The sequence below is a fragment of the Psammomys obesus genome, unplaced genomic scaffold, assembly GCF_907164565.1.
Source record: "Psammomys obesus unplaced genomic scaffold, mPsaObe1.curated_primary_1811, whole genome shotgun sequence".
Taxonomy (NCBI): domain Eukaryota; kingdom Metazoa; phylum Chordata; class Mammalia; order Rodentia; family Muridae; genus Psammomys; species Psammomys obesus.
This window is the reverse complement of record NW_026593286.1, coordinates 17,840,782-17,862,220: the sequence shown is the minus strand read 5'-3', so window position 1 is coordinate 17,862,220 and position 21,439 is coordinate 17,840,782. Positions and strand designations below refer to the sequence as shown.

General features: G+C 42.4%; 1 pseudogene; it reads left to right on the top strand.

Moving 5' to 3' along the window:
* Nucleotides 1-766: 766 nt before the first annotated feature.
* Nucleotides 767-1,153, top strand: LOC129683845 (histone H2A.Z-like; annotated as a pseudogene).
* Nucleotides 1,154-21,439: the final 20,286 nt, after the last annotated feature.

Below are 21,439 nucleotides of genomic sequence, written 5' to 3'. Positions count from 1 at the left end.
GAGGATCTCTGTGAGTTCCAGGCCAGCCTGGTCTACAAAGTGAGTCCAGAACAGCCAAGGCTACACAGAAAAACCCTGTCTCAAAACAATAACAACAGCAACAAGGAAAAAGAACAAATGGATAGTTACGATGAATGCTATCCACCCATTCCCTAAATAAATACTAACTATTCCATGCACCCCGGCAAACATGAGAAATGGAGTGGTAAGCATGGGCTATCCTGTCCTTACAGGGAAGAGATAAGGAATTGGGAGGATGGGTATCTTCATAATATATTAATTGAACCTAGTGGTTTTATTATGACATCTCCTATATACATACGATGTACTTGGATTAGGTCCAGCCCCTCTATTACTCATTTTTGCTCCTTTCCCCTGTCCACATCTCTATTAGTTCTCATTTTTTTCTTCCGTGTCCCATGTTTTCTTAGAGCTATATATTTTATGCTCCAATACGTGGAGGATCTTCAAAGTTTCTCAGAGCTGGCTGGGATTCCGATTTTTATAATCGCAAAGGCTAAGAATGGCACTCAGTGTAAACATGAGTCACAGATTACAGAAATATATTAAGGGCAATTTCAGAAATTGTTGGAAATACTGTTTTAATCTCAAGCCAGAATTCATTTAATGATTTTTTTTTTTAAATGAAACTGAAAGGGCACGTTTAAGATCAAACAATGTGGCAGTTTGAATTGCGGTAAGACGGAGGAGTGGGCGCCGGGATCTCGCTGGGCGTCCGCTTATCCGAGCTTCAGCACAGTCCGAGATGGCTGGAGGTAAGGCTGAAAAGGACTACGGAAAGGCCAAGACAAAGGCGGTTTCCTGCTCGCAGTGAGCCGGCTTGCAGTTCCCTGTGGGCCTTATTCATCGACTCCTGAAATCTAGGACAACCAGCCACGGATGTGTGGGCGCGACAGCTGCTGTCTACAGCGCAGCCATCCTGGAGTACCTTACTGCAGAGGCACTTGAATTGGCAGGAAATGCATCAAAAGACTTAAAGGTAAAGCGTATTACCCCTCATCATTTGCAACTTGCTATTCGCGGAGATGAAGAGTTGGACTCTCTGATCAAGGCTACGATTGCTGGTGGTGGTGTCATCCCACATACCCACGACTCTCTGATTGGGAAGAAAGGACAACAGAAGACCGTCTAACGATGCCTGGATTTCTTACTATCTCAGGACGCTAAATATTCTTAACAGCTGTCCAGTGTTAGTGATTCCAGTGGACTGTATCTCTGTGAAAAACACAATTTTGCCTTATTGTAATTCTATTTGAGCAAGTTGGAGGCTTAATTAGCCTTCCAGCCAACCAAATTTCTGCATTTGAGTCTTAACCATATTTAAGTGTTACTGTGGCTTCAAAGAAGCTATTGATTCTGAAGCAGTGGGGTTTTTCAGTTGACTGTTTTTAAAAAAAACTGTTTGGATTTTAATTGTGATGCAGAAGTTATAGTAACAATCATTTGGTTTTGTACAGAGATACATGATGGCAAGTTAAGACCAAAACCCAAGTCTTTCAAACCCACTCCCATATAGTGTTTACTCCATCAGGACATTTTCTGACTCTCTTTTCTCTATTATGTTATTTATAATTAGGAAATAAATTATTTAAAACATTGAGAGTTCAGCTCAAGAAGAGGTATTTTGTATAAAGAATGGAATAACCATACCGTGATCCAGCAGTATGTCACAGGACAGACTTGAGAACCCAAAAGCAGAAGGTGGACTCTCCCAAAGATAGGTAAAGAAATGGCTGTAAACTGAGGCTAAACCGACAGGGAAAATAAATAAATAAATAAATAAATAAATAAATAAATAAATAGGCAAAGGAAAAATCAGAAAAAAGCATCTATACAAGGAGAGAGAGTAGGAAGTTGACAGCCAATTGGAGGTTGGAAAATGGGGATCAGATTTCTGGAGGGGATAAAAGTTAGATACAGTTGGCTAGAAAGCTGGCAAGTACCGGTGTAGCCTCACCATCCCTGTAGGCTAAGTTTAGGAAAAATTTAATCCCAGAAGCTCTCAGACACAAAGCAGTCACTAACTGTGACCAGACATGAGGGACCTAGTTACGGTAATGGAGCACCGGGTAAATGCTGGCCTGCACTGAAGAGACTTGGTAAACAGACACAGGTACAAAGTCCCAGCAAGGGGAGGACAGCCTTTCAGGTGCCAAATTCTAAAACAGGCTGACATCATTCCTGCTTGCGGTCAAGATATTGGTTCAAAAGCCTGGGAGACCTCAATTGGCCCAATGTTTATGCCCCCAGAGAGTCATATGCTGAGTTTTTCATGCAAAAACTGATTGTCCTAGGAGCTGAGTGGAGCCTCTGGATGAGTGGGTAGGAAGTCTAGAGTCTTTGCTCCTGGGATTGACACCCTCATCAACGAGTCGTGGAGAGCTAGCTAGACACTTGTACCATGCAGCACAACGATAAGGCAAAAAAGAGAGCTCTCGCCAGACACTAAATATGCCGGTGCCTTGATCTTTGACCCTGTACTCTCCAGACCTGTGGGAAATAAATTTCTGCTTACAAGCCACCCACTTTATGGTATTTTGTTGGAGAGTTCTGAATAAACTGAGACAGACTGATTACATGGGTGGAGTCAGATGATCCCAGACATGAGATGAAAAGGGAGCAGGGACTGAAACCCAGGCCAAGCCTAACATCCCCTTCCTGAGAGAACTAATGCTTTTATGGCTTGTAGACACTACGATGACAACCCAACCAGCCAGACACAAAGCACAGCCACAGTCACAAGAAAACAATTATTTTCTTATCTGTCATTGTGCTACAAACACATCAGATCTTCAACAAATATGTGTTGAATGAATGAACACCCACACACACGAACATCTGTTTGGTAGGCTGGAACTTGATCTTCCAAAACAGTTTGTTACAAATTCTCTACCATGTAAAGAATTCTTTCAAGCATAATTTGAAACACAGAGACATCAACAGACTCCATGTTTTATGATTCTGTTTATGTAACATTTTCTAAAAATAAAACTGTAGAGATATGGAATAGATCGGTGGCTTTTAGGGGTTGGATGGAAAAAGGAGGGGGTGGTTAATAGGGGAGGATTCCATGTGGTGACAAGCGTTCTTTCTGTATGTGGTCTAAGCCAGAGGCCCGATGAATTATACATAGAATATAGTCACGTAGAATTAAACACAAAGACCTAGAAAGATAAGTGCATGCCAATGAGGTCAAATCTGAATGAGGTGTTATGTCTATGTCAGCTTCTTGGTTTTGATAATGGAATCTTGTTACATGCATTCTCACTGTTGGGAAATTTGGGGTAATAAGTACAAAGCACTTGTATTAGTTACTTTTCTGTTGTTGTGACAAAATGCCATGACCAAGGCTTATGGTTCCAGAGGGATAGGTGTCCATCACCATCATAGTAGGGAAGTGTGTCATCAGGCAGGCATGGCAACTGGAGCAGCAAGCTGAAAGCTCATCTGTTAAACCACAAGCACAAGGCAGAAAGAGGAAACTGGAAATGGAGCCAGTCTTAAACGCTCAAAACTTCCTCCAACAAAGCCACACCTCCTAAATATCTCCAACTAGCACTGCCAACTGGGGACCAACTGATCAAATCCAGAACCTATGGTGAATACTCTCATTCAAACTACAACAGCAGCTCATATATATATATAATTTATGTAATATATGTATATATTTATTTATGGGTAGATATGAGGTTTATGTATATATACATATGATATGCATGTATATATTTAGATATATCATAAACTTATGATATATATCATCATTTTATATATGATACATGTGATGCAAATGATGTCTACATATGTATAGATACATATATAGATTTTATATTATATACTATTTTATATAATATATATTAAATATTATATATGTTTATAATTATAAATAATATAATTACTTATATTATATAAAACAGTGATGATACACTGTAATATTTGTGAATATATAATATTTCAAATTTTAAAATTATGAGAAAGAAATTGCCTCCATAATCAATGCCAGTACATAGATGTAGCTGAAATTCTGATTAAATAAGAAAAACCTAGAAGACGGATTTGAACATTAATTGGATATTGGATAATATTAAGAACTTAAATTTAAATTTTAACTAATAATAGCGTTGAGGCTGTTTTAGGAGTCCTTGTGTTTTCTGAGCTCGATATGGACTTTTTATGGCACAAATGATGGACTGTGTGATATAGCCACAGTTAATACTAGAAGGGAAACAAAGTGAGAGAAGAAAGCACCTACTGAGTCTCCCTGTGACTTCCTCTCCATCCCTAAAGAGATCCTGCATAGTTGTCACATATTCTTGTTTTAAAAACACATATGAAGGGCCTTTGTTTATGCCTGACAACTACCCAATAGGATAATTCCTACCCCACATTACAGGTGAAGTATCTGGAGTTTAGAGGTCTTTAGAGAGCACTGAAAACTGTAGGGTACACCGAAATGGAAATCTCAACTTTGGTTCCTGAAGTGAGAGTATTCTGGCTGATTAGACATAAACAGACTCAGAACTCATTCTCTTCACTTGGTCACTCTGAGGTTGAAGTGCAGAGCCGATCTTGGTGGCCTTTCAGTGGCTATAACAGAATAAGTGAGAAATATTCAAAGGACAGCTTTATTTCATATCATGGTTTCAGAGGTTGTCACCCATGGTCATTCGACCCCAGCGCTTCTGGGCCCTTATGTAGCAAACTGGGATAGCACAGTGGGAGCTTGCAGCGGGACCTTGTGGCAACATGAGGCAGAGAGCTAGAGGTAGAGACAGACCCTTCACAGGCATTCCCCAGTGACCCAATTTCTCCACCTGCTTCCCGTCTCCCTAACAGCCTGTTCAGCTATGAACCCACCAGCGATTCATTCCCTGATGAAGTCAGTGCCCTTAGGACCACGGCATCTCTCCCTTGCACTGGGGTGGCTAGGAACCAAGCCTTTACCTGAGGGTCCCGTTTGAGGGGGCCTTTATTTCCAAATCTAACCGAGTCCCACACCATCATTTGTGGAACTCACGACAGTGTGGGAACTTCAAATCCATAAATGTCTTCCCGTGTACAAACCTTCACACATCCCCTTGGCATGCATTGGCTCAGCTCACTGAGCACTCGGAGATAACCTCTGCTTTGGCATGTCCCGTGCCTCACGTGGGATTCCCGCGCGTGCTTTCCAAACACACCTAACACTGAAAGGGTAGACACAATTTTATTTTTCAACTTTCCAAGTGTTAAAAAAAAAAAAAAAAAAAACTTAAAGGAGAGAATATTGTTCCCTTGGGTATAACTGTGTGGATAGACAAACTGCCTTAACAGAACCTGAAAAATCTCAGGGTGGCCTTTGAAGACAGAACCCAGAGCTGGGGTGTGGTTGCATTTGGCGAGCGCAAGGCATTTAAATAGGAGAAAAGTGCAGACTTTCGCTCTGATTAGCTCTCTGTTTCTAGGTGGTTCCCGCAGTAATCCAACCTTCCCTGTTGCAGCGTTCACCCAGGGTATCCCCTTCCTCACTCAGCTCTCGGCTCACTCAGCACCGTCCCCAGGCTTTATCCCCTCCGCTCTAGCAACACTGGCTGCTTCCTGGGGTTGTTCATTACGGGGTCTTCTTCCCCCTGATTGTTCCTCCAAAGTCCCGCCCTCCTTTCTTTAGGTGGTATCTTCATAGGGTCTGTATCTGGGCCTCCTGGAGTACATTTTCTCCTACCTAGACCCTGCTTGTCGCTGTCACGCTCAGGCCCTTAAGATTAAAATAATAAAATTAAAATAAAATAAAATAAAATAAAATAAAATAAAATAAAATAAAATAAAATAAAATAAAATAAAATAAAGTAAAGTAAAGTAAAATAAAATAAAATAAAATAAAATAATAAAATTAAAATAAAATAAAATAAAATAAAATAAAACACCGTCCAGGCAGGACCATGCCTCAGGGCCTCTCCAACTCCATTTGCTTTTCCCTGAACTCTCATGTCTTGAATTTCTGTCCAGACCCCCTCTGTTCTTTCTTCAGAACTCTCTCTTCACATGTCACCCAGCCAGACATGTGACACACCTCATCCTATGACACACCTCATCCTCTCACATCGGCCACTCCACCTTACATCCCTGCCCTCACCGCCTCCATAATGTTTATTGTTTTACACACCCCTTAGTCATTGATCTGCTTGTTACTGTTCTTCTCCAACTAGAATTAATATGTGTTGGGTAACTGTGAAGACATGAATTGACTCTTTCCTCAGGGCTACAACCTTTTCTAATCTGTAGGTTTTTATCACATTGGGAAATTTTTCATACCTGCTCCTTCTGATAACCCCGTATCTTAGTTAGGGTTTCTATTGCTGTGATGAAACACCATCACAGCAATTTGGGGAGGAAAAGGTTTATATGGCTTACACTTCCGGATCACTGTTCATCATAGAAGGAAGTTAGGACAGGAACTGAAACAGGGCAGGCACCTAGAAGCAGGATCTGATGCAGAGGCCTTGCGGGGGTTCTGTTTACTGGTTTGCTCAGCCTGTTTCTCACAGGATCCAGAACCAATGGCCCAGGGGTGGCACCACACACATGGGCTGAGCCTCCCCACCAGTTACTAAGAAAGTGCCTTGCAGGCCTGCCTACAGCCCCCTTCTATGGAGTCATTTTCTTAATTGAGGTGCCCTCCTCTCAGATGACTTTAACCTGTGCCAAGCTGGCATGACACTATCCAGCACACCCCAACAACCCATGTGTCTCTGATTTCTGTCCTCTTTTTCACAGATATATTTTTTCTATCGTACATGTCCGATCCTTTTTATGAAACCAGCCTTGTGTTGTAATTTTTTTTAATGGCATCTTCATTCCACTATTGATTTTTCTTTTCTAGATTTCCTTTTTTGTTGTTGTTGTTTTTTGTTTATTGTTATAATTTGGTCGAGTGAGGCTTTTTGTTCTTTTTTTCTCCCTCACATTTCCTATTTCCCTGATAGGTAAACATCAATCCAGATGAATCCAAACTAATAAACTCCCAGACCTATCTTAAGACAGAGTGATGAAAACTAAAGATGGAAATCCGTTAAAAGCAACGAGAAGGGGTCCTTGTGAAATGATGGTCCTAATGATCTGGAAGCCATGAATTCCTTCAGCATTTAAGTAAACAAAAGAAGCTAGAGCAACTTTTTTTTTTTAAGTGTTGAAAGCAAAACTCTTGTATGTGTAGAATTCTATAGTCAAGGGAAATAGAGAACTGACAATGAATACAAACTTTCCAGACAAAGAAAATATTTTTTTTTTCTTTTTGCTCAGAACTACTCTTAAAGTTTGATAGAAGGAAAGCTTTAGACAAACAGGACATAATGCTAGAAGAAAAAATGGAAGGTCAGGAGAGAGGAGAAAGAAACAGAGAGGATAAATATTTTGATGACTATCACAGACTCTTCTTCTATTGCATTTTTTAAACTTTTTATTGATTCTTTGTGAGTTTCACATCAGGTACTCCAGTCCCATTCATATCCCGACCCCCTCATATTTCCCCTTCACCCTTGCAACCTCCCCCCAAAAAATAAAGTACTCCAACAAACAAACAACAACAACCAAAAGCATAGCCAACATCTCGCTGTAAAAGCTGTGGTGTGTCCCTCTGTCCACACATCTTCACTTGATTCATTTTACCGCTAAAACACGAGAACGTCCCTGGTCAGAGCAGCCGCCAGGGACCACATGAATATATGGGGGCTATGCAGAACTGGCCCCACCTCTCACCAGATGCAGAACTCTGGAGAGTTGGCCCTGGTGGAGAGGTTAGATGAGCTGGCCCTGAGGATATGAGCAAGGGAGGGGTCGGCCCACAACTCCTCTGCAATGAGGGGGCCTGGAGGGGGATGCCCTCTCGCCTCTTGCCACCTGAGGCAGTCAAGAAATCACAGCAGACTGAAATTTTTCCTATGGCTACTGATATCATAGCTATCATACTTGTATATACAATGTGTGCCATGTGTTTGTAATGCTGCTGGGGTCAGCAAACCTACTGTGTTAAAAAGAAAATCTACTGTAAAAAAAAAAAAAGGAAAAAAGGAATTGGGAATTTAGAGGTGGCTCGGCAGTTAAAAGCACTGGCTGTTCTTGCAAAGGACCTTGGTTCAGCTTCCATTGCCCATATGACAACTCACAACCATCTGTAAGATCCAACAGCCTCTTCTGCCCTCCACAGGCCCTGCATGTATGTGATGCAAAACATCATAAAAATGAATAAAATTAAAATTCCTAAGAGCACACACACCTCCTGGGCTATCGTCACAGTGATCCTAACCACTGAGAGGGGTCATTTCCAAAAGCTGCTCCCTCTCCACCATCTTTGAAATACTTTCTTGTTCCCTGGAGCACACCTTCCTAGCCCTCTAGCTGGAAAGCTGAAGCTACAGTTGCCGTACATTACTGCTCATTTCCCACAGTTGTGGCCGACCCCAAGCCAACACGTGGGAAAAAGAAAAAGAACAAAATACAGGAATCCAATCCCCCACCCCACCTCACTCATGCCGTGCCCTGGAACCACAGCTCCTCCTACCACAGCAGAGAAAAGTTTTCTTTCTTCTGTAATTTCAGCTCCTAAAGGTTCTGGTCACTGCAGTACCATCAGATGATTTGGGATACACACACACACACACACACACACACACACACACACACACACTAACCCTTCTTTGCCCAGACCATAGCTAGATGGCTTCTCTCGGCCTTCTGTCTACATCTCACTGTCCTGAATCAGGGCTGCACTGAAGTCCAGAAAGATTGGGAAGAAATTAATTGAACCTTGTCTCCCAATCTTCCTGCTATTGCTTCAAGGCCAAGTAACTGCCCCATACATTCCAGCCAGGCTTTGCCCTCAGCAAAGGAGGGAGAGGATGCTTCCTCCAGCTCATCCAGAACCCAAACCTCCCTGTGTTTTCTCTTTGAGTATTGCTATCTTTTCTAATAAAAAAAAATTAAAATAAAATAAATCAAAATGGTTGCCTATCCTGGATCTGTCCTTCAGCAAGACAGAAGTCTGGCTGTTTTGATCCTCACATGACAGGACCCAAGAACACTGGACCTAAGTTCTAGATAAGCCCTACTGAGAACGTGAAGATCTAACAAATGATGCAGCTCGCTGGGCCGGATGGTTTTTAGTGAGCCGGTTAAACTGTGCTGAACTGCTGCTGCTGAAAATTAGGTGCAAAGGCAATCTTGTCCTTGGGAGGGATACTAAGGCTACTTTCTGTCTGTGATGCTGATTCCCCAGAGGGAATCTCACAGTTGTGGAGAATTTCTATATGCAGGCACCTCTGTGGACACTTTCCATGTTATGTAAGTGAGCCCTCACCGCAGTTAGGTAGTTTTGTGTTTTGTTTTGCTTTGCTTTCCTTTGTTTCGTTTTTGTTTTTTCTTATACAGCATTTGCAAGGCATGAAACAGGAATGTCAGTCACATCAGACAGGTCCCACATGAGTCCCACCTCAGCCTGTCCCAAACTCTCACTTTTTCCACACACCCTGCATTCCTTGACAGGGCTCTTGCTTCTCTCCTTTTCTATCCAGGGTTCATATCCACTGCAGCTTCAGAAATACTTTCATTAATGTAAAGATTAACACAACCTAAACTTTCCTCCCCACCCCTAATCTCATTGTTTTCTATCTCCATGTTTCTTCTGACTCTTGTCTTATTCTCAGAAGAAGCCCTGGTTTCTCAGAAATGTCCAGGTGTTCCAAAACATTGGGATGATGATCTACATCTCTCAGCCTTCTATCTACATGTCAGAGACTCTGAAGCCCAGCCCTCTCCCTGTCTCCCTACCACAGCTAGTGTCCCACCTTCTATGCCTCCAACCTCCCATGAGCATGACCAGGACTCCAGGCTATGGCTAAACCTGCCTTTCTGATTCTGGCTCCTGTTTTTTGTGTTCTTTCTTTCTTTCTTTCTTTCTTTCTTTCTTTCTTTCTTTCTTCCTTCCTTCCTTCCTTCTTTCTTTCTTCCCTCCCAACCTCTTAAAGAACCCCAAATCCACTCTTTAGGTTTCCCTTGAAAGGATTCTATTATCTGTTGAGAATCAAAGGTAGGATGACCTTTGACTTTATTTCAAATGCTGGGTCTTCTGGGTCCCCCTGCTTCCAATAAGGTAAGTACCGCCTGACTATTGCTCCAAGGAAGAACAAAGAAACACAGGCCAGGACTTCTGCTCTGTATACAGGGAGTACCAGGTGACATCCTTCTTTGGACCTTACCAACATAGGGTAGAGTTGACCTCAGACTTCAAGATGCTTAATAAACTATTAATTTTTCTGGTCCAGCCAACAAATCCCAATTCAATGACTGGATATAGGATTCTGCCATTTTAACCACTGTTCCCAGGCCATTCAAATGCACAGTAAGCCTTTAAAACCTCCTTTAAAACTAAAGAAGATTGTCAAGCCAAGCATGGTGGTGCAAGTCTATAATCTCGACTATTTGGATGGTTGAGACAAAAGAATTATAACTTCTAGACCTGCCTGGACTTCAGACTCATGTGAAGCTTAATGAGGTCCTGACTAAAGCTTAAAATTAAAAAAAAAAAAAGTCTGCTGTGAAAGACTCTTTCCAAGAAATGACTGTATACGCAAGACTGGAATAGGAGCAATGTCAGTAGACATGCTAACATGGAAGGGAAATTTTTCACAGGGTTCCATTCCTGGATGAAGAACTATAGACAACTAATGACTACTGGGATAGAATAAGCCTCTCCCAGGAGACACCTCCCCAATTGGTTATCCAGTATAAAACCATATGCACACAAATAACAAAAGCAAACTCATCTGGTCACATTTATACAGTTGTGCAAACGTGTGTGTGTGTGTGTGTGTGTGTGTGTGTGTGTGTGTGTGTACACATAAATGTAGCTGTAATAGTCAAAGAAAAAGAGGCTATCAATCTAAGAGTGGTAGACATGGGAGAAAAAAAGGGGAAGGGAGAAAGTGATACATTTCTATTTTAATCAACATGTATTATAAGTGGGAAAAAATGGGGTAAGAATGTGACTAATTGTAGAGTACTTTCCTAGAATATGCATGGCTCTAGGTTCAATCCATAGTACCACTGAGAGAGGAAAGGCAGGCAGGAGGGAAAGGAGAGAGAGACAGAGAGGAGAATGGAGGAAAAGAAGAGAGAAGGAAGGGCAGGAAGAAAGAAAAAGTTGGGTGTGGTAATGCATACTTACAGTCCTAACACTAGCAAGACTAAACAAGAAGGTCAAGGCTGACCTTAGTTACATAGTGTCTCAAAATAACAACAACAATAGCAGTCAGACAAACAAAAGCAGGAGCTGGCTTACTGCGAAAACACTTACATTAGCAGTCTTCCATCAGAAGCAGACTACCATTCTTAATGCCCGGCATGATTTGTCGTCGTGGTTATTGCTGTCGTCCGAGTTAATTACGATAACATCATGTGTGACTTGCCTGGGACCTCTGAGGTAACAGCAACATTAGGTATGCACCTGTGTTATGTTTATTCCACAAAAAACTCATCCAGATCAGTGTTACGGTCTCATTTTAAAGAGGACAGAATTGAGATACAGAGGTTAAGACATTCATAGCCATTATAGACATAGATTTGAACACAGACTAATATGGCCTCAAAGACAGTGTTCATTCTATGGGGTCTGCACTTCCTCCCATACTAATAACGGACCTTGGGGGGAAAAGGAAGAGGAATGTGTATGAGCTCTGCAGAGTGTACGTCTGGCTCTCTTTAAGCTAGAAAGAAATATTACTGGTCATAAAGAAAATGAGCCCACGGGAAGTTGTGGATTCTTCAACTAGATAATGCTAAAACAAAGAATCTCATTGTTTAGCTTCAGGCTTCCTGAAGATGGAGGGAAGGAAACTTTTTCAAGCCAATAATTCCACTGAACTTTGCCCCCAACTCAATACCTGTCTCCATTCTGCGGGATTGGCAGCTTTGCCGGGATACTAGGTGCAAACATCTGGAGAGCAGGTGCTTGACTTTTGTGGGTGCCAGAGGGTACACAGCTGAGCTACACAGCTGAGGAGAAAAGGGAGGAAATGTCTTATATTGATGTAGCACCTTCCACTCTCCCCAGGCCCCCTTCAATGGGGAAGTGATGGGGGGCGGGCAGGAGGTGAATGGAGGGCCACCAGCTGCAGAGCAGCTGCACAGGGGAGCCAAGGAGCTTTCACAAGGAGGGCAGGAAGTGGAACACAGAGTGCAGGCAGCCTCACAGTGAGGGCTGGGGGAAGCAGAGGGGAAGAGGCTAAGCCCCCCTCCCCCCTCACTACCCCGGACTGTCTGTGGCTCTAAGAAAGCCCTGGCTGAAATCAGAGACCCACAACTGCTAATTCTCCTTGGGGAAGACAAAGGAGTGAGGAAAAGGGCATTTGTCCGTAATTTAAAATGAAGGGAATATTCATCTGTTCCTCTGTTCCATTCCCTGTTCCTACCTGAAGCTGGCTTTGCCAACTAAACTTCCCTATCCTGGTAGCCTGAGTTTGCATTTCCTTTGGCTTCCACTTCACATCCTCAAGATACCTGAAGAAACGGGAATGAGTGAAGCTTGCACTTTTGTGGAGCTTCTCCTGCAGTTATACCAGCATGGAACACGCTGTGATCATGGGTCATGAGCCAACACATATCATTTTAGATACCCCAAGAGCAAGTCTACACAGTCCCCTGAGGTCTTGTGTCACTACTTTAGGGCCAGGCTCTCTAGGCCCCTCACCACTGTTCCCTGAAATATTAGCTTCCATTGTGAGCACCATGCTGTCACTCTCACAGCATGGCCCTGGGAATGTCTTTCATCAGCCTTTCTCTAAATGTTTGTCTCCCTCTTTTTTTCCCTCCATTTCAAGACAGGTGGAGTCTCCTGGTAGGTTTAGGCTTTTAGAAATGGCAGCCACAGAGGAGGAGATGCTCAGTGGGTAATGTGGACACCTTGCCGTCTGGCAAGCAGGAGGGCCTGAATTTTGATCCTCAGGATACAGGCAAAGGAAAGGGAGTGGAAGCCCAGCATGGTGTCACGTGTTCTAGTACCAGTTCTTGGGAGGCAGAGACAGAAGAGGCCTTCTAGCCGGCTACCCTGGCCTAATGGACAAGTTGCTTAACAGTGAGAGATCCTGTTTCAAGAATATGGTGGACAGCATGAAGGACACATGAGATTGAGCTATGGCCTCCACACACACGTATTGACCTACACAAACATACACACACACACACACACACACACACACACACACAGAGGGGGTGGGGGTTCATTTCAATCCTCCATCCCATCCTTTTGCAAAGTGAAGAATAAAATGTGAGATACACATACGCCGCCCTTTGTATGCTGTACACCGTCTTTGCAATTTGAAAATGGTCCTCATTTTATTTTATGACATTATAATTACAATATTTATTCCTTTCCTCCCTCCAAGCCCTCCTATACATCCCTTCCCTCTCTCCTTCAAATTCATGGCTTCTTTTTTCATTAATTAGTATTGCATGCATTGTGTGTGTATGGGCGTGTGTATAATTATAGATTCCTAAATACAACTTGCTTAGTCTGTGTAATGCTAACTCGTATGTATGTTTTTGGGGCTGACCATTTGGTATTGGATAACCAGCCAGTTGATATGTTCTTTCCTGGAGAAGACTATTTCTCCCACTTTGAGCATCCCTTAGATGCCTTTTGTTCTTGGTGTAGAGTTGAGGCTCCCGTGGCTTTTCACAGTCCACTTTGGTATGCCCATTGGTATCCTTGAGTTGATTTTGGGCAGTCATGTCGGTAAGACTTTACCTTGTGCAGCTTCTGATATTTCTGGGTGACACAATCTCACAGCAAGCCCTTTTATCCTATGAACCTTAGAGTCTTTCTGCCCCCTCATTGTAAATGTATCCATTGGGACGGGGCTCTCTAGCTCTGCATTACGATTGGTTATGATTTGCTGTAGTGGTCTCCGTATATTGCAGAGAGAGGTTTCCTTGATGTGGAATGAAAATTACACTTATCTCTAGGTATAAGGACACTGTTTAAATTGTTGTTCGGGGTGATGCTACCAGGGAAGAGCAAAGGGACATGACAAGACAAAGGGGAAACAAATGGGAAAGTGAATTCTGCTTCAAAAACACCAGCCTGGAAGTGGCCTAGTTTTAAAAAGTGACTAGAACACTTTAAGAAGGAGGAACATTTATAAAAATTTAAATCATCAGCAAATGGAGAGTTTGCATTTAATTTTTAAGAAGATAATCTGAAATGAGTAATGTTTTTATCTGGGACATATGTTCCTTACCAGCTAGTAAAGTAAAAACGTGCCCTCTGGAAACAAAACAGAACATTTCTTCAGTTGAGGGGAGGAGGAGAAAATGGAGGTCATAGAAAATCCAAAGAGAACCATCAGATAGCAAAAGCTTTTTCTGTAATGAAAAGTAAAATGTATATATCGCTATCCTAGATCTCTCTCAAATATTTCCTGCTCATATTGCTTGGCCTGTTTACCACAACATGATTTGATCAAAATCCTTACTTATTAACCCCATCAAAATGACTCCTGATTCTATATTCTCTTCCTGTCTTCGTCTGCTGTTATTATAACAAACTACCTGAGAATGGGTACTTCGTACAAAAAGGGTAAAAAAGAATTAGTAGCATGAAGATGGCAGCTCAGAGTCTCGTGAATGAATATGTCACAGCACAAAACTGTTAAATGAACAGTCTCCCCTTATCCCATGCTAAGTCAGAACAGAATAGTTTCAAGAAAGCAGGGTCCCTGCCTTTGAATCCTGACTCTGCTGCTAGATCTCCTACTTAGAGGAATTTACTGAATCTTCCCCTGCCTCCATTTTATTATTAATAGCAACTGCAAAATAGGTTAGTATTTGTGCAATTCCCAGGTTGAAGTGAGCATTAAATTTGTAAGGAAGACACTTAAGAGTGTCTCTGGCCAATAGCACATTCAATAAGCAGTGCTTACTGGTATCTGTCTCATGTATGTGACTTATAAACTATTGCTCTAATACCTCTCACATACACCACTTGTTTAAAAAAAAAAGGTGGTCTTGAGTACCAAGCAAAAAAGCTTCTTCATATTCTGTCTGACAAGTACAAGCCACAGGCAGTAGCCCCACACTAAGCCTTAAAGATTTGCTCCCCTCTTTGTGGCTTCCTTGTCAGACCCCCAGAGCAGGCACCATATCCATGTTTCCTCATTTTTTTCTTTTCACTCACAAGATTTTCCAGGGCAAAATTTATCAAGAATGATTGGACTTAAGCCCCTTGTGGGGGGTTTAAGCTACAGCACACAGATCCTCTTGGTATATGAACAGGGAGGAGAAATACAGGAACAACGTACCCACAGCTCCTACACTGGTTCTGTTGCAAAGGGAGCCTGCCCTTCCCTTCCAGAAATGTTGTCTTCTTAAGACTCAACATGAAGAGTACTTTTGGAGTTTTCCAGAACAAAATGAGGAACTGGTGGCCATTGCAACAGCTGGGAGAAGGCAAATACAACATCTCTTTACCCATCATGTTAGCTCCCACCAGCCCTCCATAATAATAACCACCATAATAACAAGAGCTGAGGGAGTCGCTGAAATTAAAGAAGGGTAAAGTGAAGTCACAGCAGGGATGTGCAGTGTGGAAACGTAGTGGGGGGAGGAAGTCCTGACTTTCATCACGGAGAGATCTAGGGGCCCAGTATCCCACCAGCTGCAGCTCAAAAGGCAAGTGATCCTTCTCACTTGGAAGAAATCCTGTACATCACGGTCTTCACATATCATTCTTCACTCCTTGGGTAACCTCTTGAGATCATATAACTGAGGTTCTTAGGGACCATTTCAAACCACATCCTCCTCAATCTCAGAAGCCACCACGTCTCTCCAACAGTCATCAGGGCTCTTTACACTTAGTCACAGTATTGGGCTTTCCAACATGTGTAAAGTACATGGCTGTAAAAATAACACAGGAGGAGACACTGCCCCATCCTCCCAGGGACTTTCAGTGTCTCTGTAGAGATAGGAATAAAGACAAAATTGGCAAAACCTAGGAAAGAAAAAGAGATTTACGATGTCTTTCCTCACTGCTCCCCATCTTAGCTCCTTTTCCTCACTGTGAAGTAATATCAAAATAAACCACATAAGGGAGAAAGGGTTTCTCTTGACTTTCGGTTTAAGAAAATATAACCCATCAAGATAGAGAAGCCATGGTGGAGTTCATGGCCACAGTGGTATGTGGCTGTGTTGCAGGATGTTTGATCCCATTGTAAACCCAAAGACTGTGAACTGTAAAAACCCGTTTCTAACTGTGGTGTGGTTCAGTCTTTGATCCTAGAGCTTTCTGATTGCTGTAAATAAGTATTTTTGGTGTGGTTCAGCCCTAGCACACACCTTTAAATCCAAGAGCTTTCTGTAAACTAGATTAGGTCAAGAGGTGGAGCAAGCAACCACCTGACATGTATCAACAGAAGGGAGCTACATTGAGAGAAGTGTATTTAGGACAGTGTGGAGAAGAAGAAGGGTTTTTGTTGTTGTTGTTGTTGTTTAGTTTTTTAGTTTTTTTCCTCCTGGGATGTGAGCTGAATAGAAAAGGCTTTTCCTCCTGGGACATCAGCTGAGTATGAAGGTCAGCTTTCTCTGCCTCCTTGAGCTAACAGGTTTTCACTACAACATATGGCTCCTGAGTCCTCACTGGTAAAACTGAAAAATTGGGATGTTGTTTTTAAAAACAATATGGCTGGAAATTCTTACCTTTCCATAGACCATGAAATAGAACTTAGAGTGGAAGCAGGCCCACTTCTCAAGTACCTACTTCCTCTAACTAGGACCTTACTCCCAAAGGTCCCCAAACAATACTAAGATCCGGGGACATGTGCTCAAACACATGAATTTGTTTCACATCTGAACTTCCAGGCTCACTTTCAGCTACTTTTTCTTATATAACCTGGGACTAACTGCCAAAGGATGGTCTAGACCACAGTACGCTAGGCTGTCCTCCACCAATTAGATATTGCTCAACCATGTTCAAATTGGAGACAACCTAGGTATCCCTCAAGAGAAGAATGGATAAAGAAAATGTGATACATTTACAAAATTGAATATTACTCAGCTGTTTTAAAAAAAGAAGATGACGTTTTGAAATTTGCAGGCATATGGATGGAACTAGAAGAAAAATCATTCTGTGTGAGATAACCCAGACCCAAGATAAATACGGTATGTATTCACTTATATGTGGGCATTAGTCGTTAAATGATAAGTAAATGATAACCAAGCTATAATTTGTAGACCTAGAGAGGTTAGACATACAAAAAGGAACTAGACAGACACATGGATCTTCCTGAGAGGGGAAATAGAATACATTTTATATGTGGACTGGCAGCAGGGTGGCATTGGTAATGAGAGGAGCAGGTGGGGAGGAAGGGGTGGAAGGAGGGAATGCAGAAAAGACAGCTAAAATTTAGAGGCATTTGAGGTGTGGCATGGAAAACTGGTAAGTGGAAACTTCCTAAGCTATATGAGGCATTCCTAATGAAGTCTCCAAATAATAGGGGAGACAGAGTTCCAACTGGCCATCTCTTGTCACCAAAGGAAGCTTCTAGTACTAGGACTAGGTTATATCCAATTGAGTTGTTGTCTGAAGAAGTTCCCAAACAACCCAAAGTGTTGCCAACACAATAGATTGCTCTCCACAAACTGACAGCCACACCCGGTTGCTGAAGACAACACCCACACAACTTACCGAACATGGAGGGGCTGAGCTGGTGCTTACACAAAACTTTCATACCTATGTGTTAGTGTCTTTGGCATGGGAAGGTACTCTGCAGGCTACTGAAAAAGAAATGTAAACACCAACCCAGCCCCAAACCCTTTGATCTAAAATGCTGCCCTGCCTGCAAAATATGCTAGGGCAATGGTGGCACAAAGCTTGCGTTAGTAACCAGCCAATGTCTGATTTGACTTACTCATTCCTGACACTGATTGAATGACCTAGAACCAGAGATTAAATGGCCCAGAGACCTAGGGTAAAACCTAATGCTACTGGTCTAACTACTGGCCTAAAAAAAATAAAAACTAAAAGTGGTGATAAAATGACTCCTGATGATATCCTGCTATTCTCCTATTCTCAGTGCTTTATTCAGCCATCATCAGAGGAGCTTTCTCTGATAACAGATGAAAACAAGTACAGAGACCCATAGCCAGACATTACGAGAGAGACCCAGAACACAGCTCTGAATGGGGTGTCTCTATCAACTCCCTCCCCTCAGAGAGGAAATTAAAAAAAAAAAAAAAGTAAGAGCAAGAGGAGATGAAGAACACCAGGGGGACAAGTCCCTCTAAATCAACTGAGCAAAGCTCATATGAACAAAGGCTAAACCAGCAATTACAGCTGCACAGGTCTGCACCAGCTCCTCTACATAGATATTATAGATTTCCGTTTAGTGTGTTTATGGAACTCATGAGTGTGTGAACATTGGATCTCTGGATCTTGTGCTTTCTCTTAGGCTCTTTTCCTTCTGTTGGTTTTCCTTGTCCAACTTTGATGTGGTTTTATTCATTTTATCTTATTATATTGGTTTTATTTTGTTGTTACCTATTAGGAGCCTGTTTTCTAATGAGAGACAGAAAGGGGGTCAATCTAGATGAGGAAGGAAGGTGAAGAGAAACTGGGAGGAATAGAGGGAGAGGAAACTGTAATCAGGGTATACTGTATGAGAAAAGAATCTGTTTTCAATAAAAAGGAAAAATTGGGAAAGAAAAAGAATATGCACCAAGACATGCCCACAGGTCTCCTCAGGTGGGTCCAGTCTGTGCCAAGTTGACAAAAACTAACCAGCACTCAGCTCCCCCCAAATACAGTCCCCATCAAATAATAAATGTCAGCTGGTAGATAAATGAATAATCTACTTTCCCAGACCTTTAAAATGACTCCTCAATTGCTGTATCCTCAAGGTCACCAGTAGATCTTCATTTGAGCCTAGTTCCTGCCTCATATACCCTGCAAGATCCTATCTCTGTCCTATATGTACTCTTCTACTCTTGCTCCCTAGAATCACCTCTCAGATAAACTCTTGTGTTCAAAACCTGGCCTCAAAGCTAGCTTGGGAGGTTTCCAGCCTAACAGAAAGTATCTCTTCCATTACAACTTGAAGATACATGATATATATATATATATATATATATATATATATATATATATATATATATATATCAACTACAAAGTTGGGACTCTGTTAGGTACTTTTCATACATTGTCTTATTGGTACTCCTGGAAATTACCTCAGTCAGGTTGCAAAAGAAGGCTCAAAGCGGTTAATCACGTTGCCTGAACACACTCAACTAAAAAACAAATGGCAGAGGTGGATAGGGAGTATTAATCAGCTTTAACAGGCATGTGATTGGCTGTCCTGTCGTCTTTTAATGAGCAGTTAGAATAACGGGTGAGTGTGAAGCTACAGGAGTTCTGATGCCAGTGTTAGAGGGGCTTATGGGATGAGATGCAAAATCCCAGCATTCTCTGACACCTCTAGCCCTGACTTCCTATCACACCCCCTCTCTGGGTATGATGGGCCATGCCACCAAGTGCAAGCACAATCTAGTACTCAGACATTCCTCTTGCCCTGCGTGTTTCCACCCTGCTTTCCTTGCAAATTTACCTTCCAGAATCACACATACAGGATTTGCTAGAAGGAGAAGGAGATGGAAGAAGAGGAGGAGCCAGAAGAGTGAAGAGAAGATAATTTATCTCTCCTCTTTTTGCCTCCCTCTGCCTGTCTCCATGCTTTGACAGACTCCTGGGACCGTAGGCTGGCTTCCCATGTGGAAGTTTCTGGAAATGCTGTTGAGGATGGGAACTCTGACTGTGTTTGCTCTTCTGTGAATCCAGATGGCTCTTTATGGAACTGAGTTAACAGGCAAGGAGAGCTGCCTCCTCCCCAGTTCCAACCCACCACTAGATAAGTCCAAGTGAGAAACAGCCATCTGGAAACAGTCTCCTTTGAGCCAGACCAGGAACAGAGTTCGGTCTCAAAGGACCAGATGTTCTGAAAGTTGAGGCTCTGGAGGCCATCTTGTGCATACACACAAATGCAAGCACACATGTGCACACGCGCGCGCGCACACACACACACACACACACACACACACACACACACACTGCTTTCACACTGCAATGAAGACATCTGCTTTTTACTGATAGGATTCTCACAGTCTCAAATGCTTTTATGGGTCTGTGAGGGTAAGTCACTCCACGTGTCTAAAGCTGGCTTCTCCCTGCAGAACCTAAAGAGACAAAGCCTGTCATGGTCTGTGAAACCACATGGAGAAAGGACTTAAATAGGCAACAAAGCAACCGAAGTAATTCCTGTTGAGCACCTGTACTCATGTGGTAAGCCATACCTCTGCTGAGCCATTTCTTAAGTGCTGCTTAGCTTTCTAACTTTGGGGCTGACCAACCAGAGATCAAGATTTATTCATCTTGAGGACATGCGAAGGCCTCCCATGCGAGCTAGAACATAATAAATGTTCAACAATGTTGTGCCAATTAAACTGACCTGAACTCCTCTGGTTCTGGGAGTGTTCATCTCTGTAGGTAGACACTCTTCCAACACAGGCTTCTTCTAGGAGCCGTTCATCAGTGTTCTCTCTCAAAAAAGCCAAACAAAGTCCTATTTGGCTTTGGGATGGATGAAAGAAACTGTCCTTTGTTTTCGAACCTTCTTTTCGCACCTTCTTCTTCACGTTCAGCTGAATCACAGGACAGAAAACCGCAAGCTTAATAGGTGGAATTAAATATCTAAAATACCCAAGATCTGGTACTTTGAGATATCCCACTTTTCCACCAGAAAAGAAGTTGAGTTCAATCAGTTCTGAAAGCCAGATTGTAAAAACCAGATGTCTGGAAACGGGGGTCAATTTTATCACTCAATCTAAGTACAAACTGGTATCATGTTTATTGTCTTTGCTTAGGCTCTGTCCTATTTGGAGTTGCTGCCTAGATGAGTGGTCAGGGAATAGTTGTTTGACATGGTCTCTAAGATGGTCAAAACCAGTTATGCTCCCCGGAAAGTAGTTCTATTGCACACAGGAGCAATGCTAATACGGAGAATGTCTTCCCTCCCGTAGGCTGGCACCATTTACTTCTGTATTTTGCCTCTTGGATCTCTTTCTGCCATCTGCAATTTGTAGAGCAAATCATATCTTCCTTTCACATGGGAGTCCTTCATTACATTGGTCTACTCCCCTCTCCGCTTGACCTCACTATCTGGGTATTGTCCTACTTAAAGTGTGTCTCCCAGAACTGAACATACTGCTTCTGAAATTGTATCCCTCCCTATCATCCAAACAGCTTAAGCAAGACTTCCTGAAAGTCACAAGGATATATCATCTGCTGCAGCCTGAAGCTGTAGGTGGCCACAGAGTGCCCCGTGGATGCTCCATGTCATCCGCATCACTT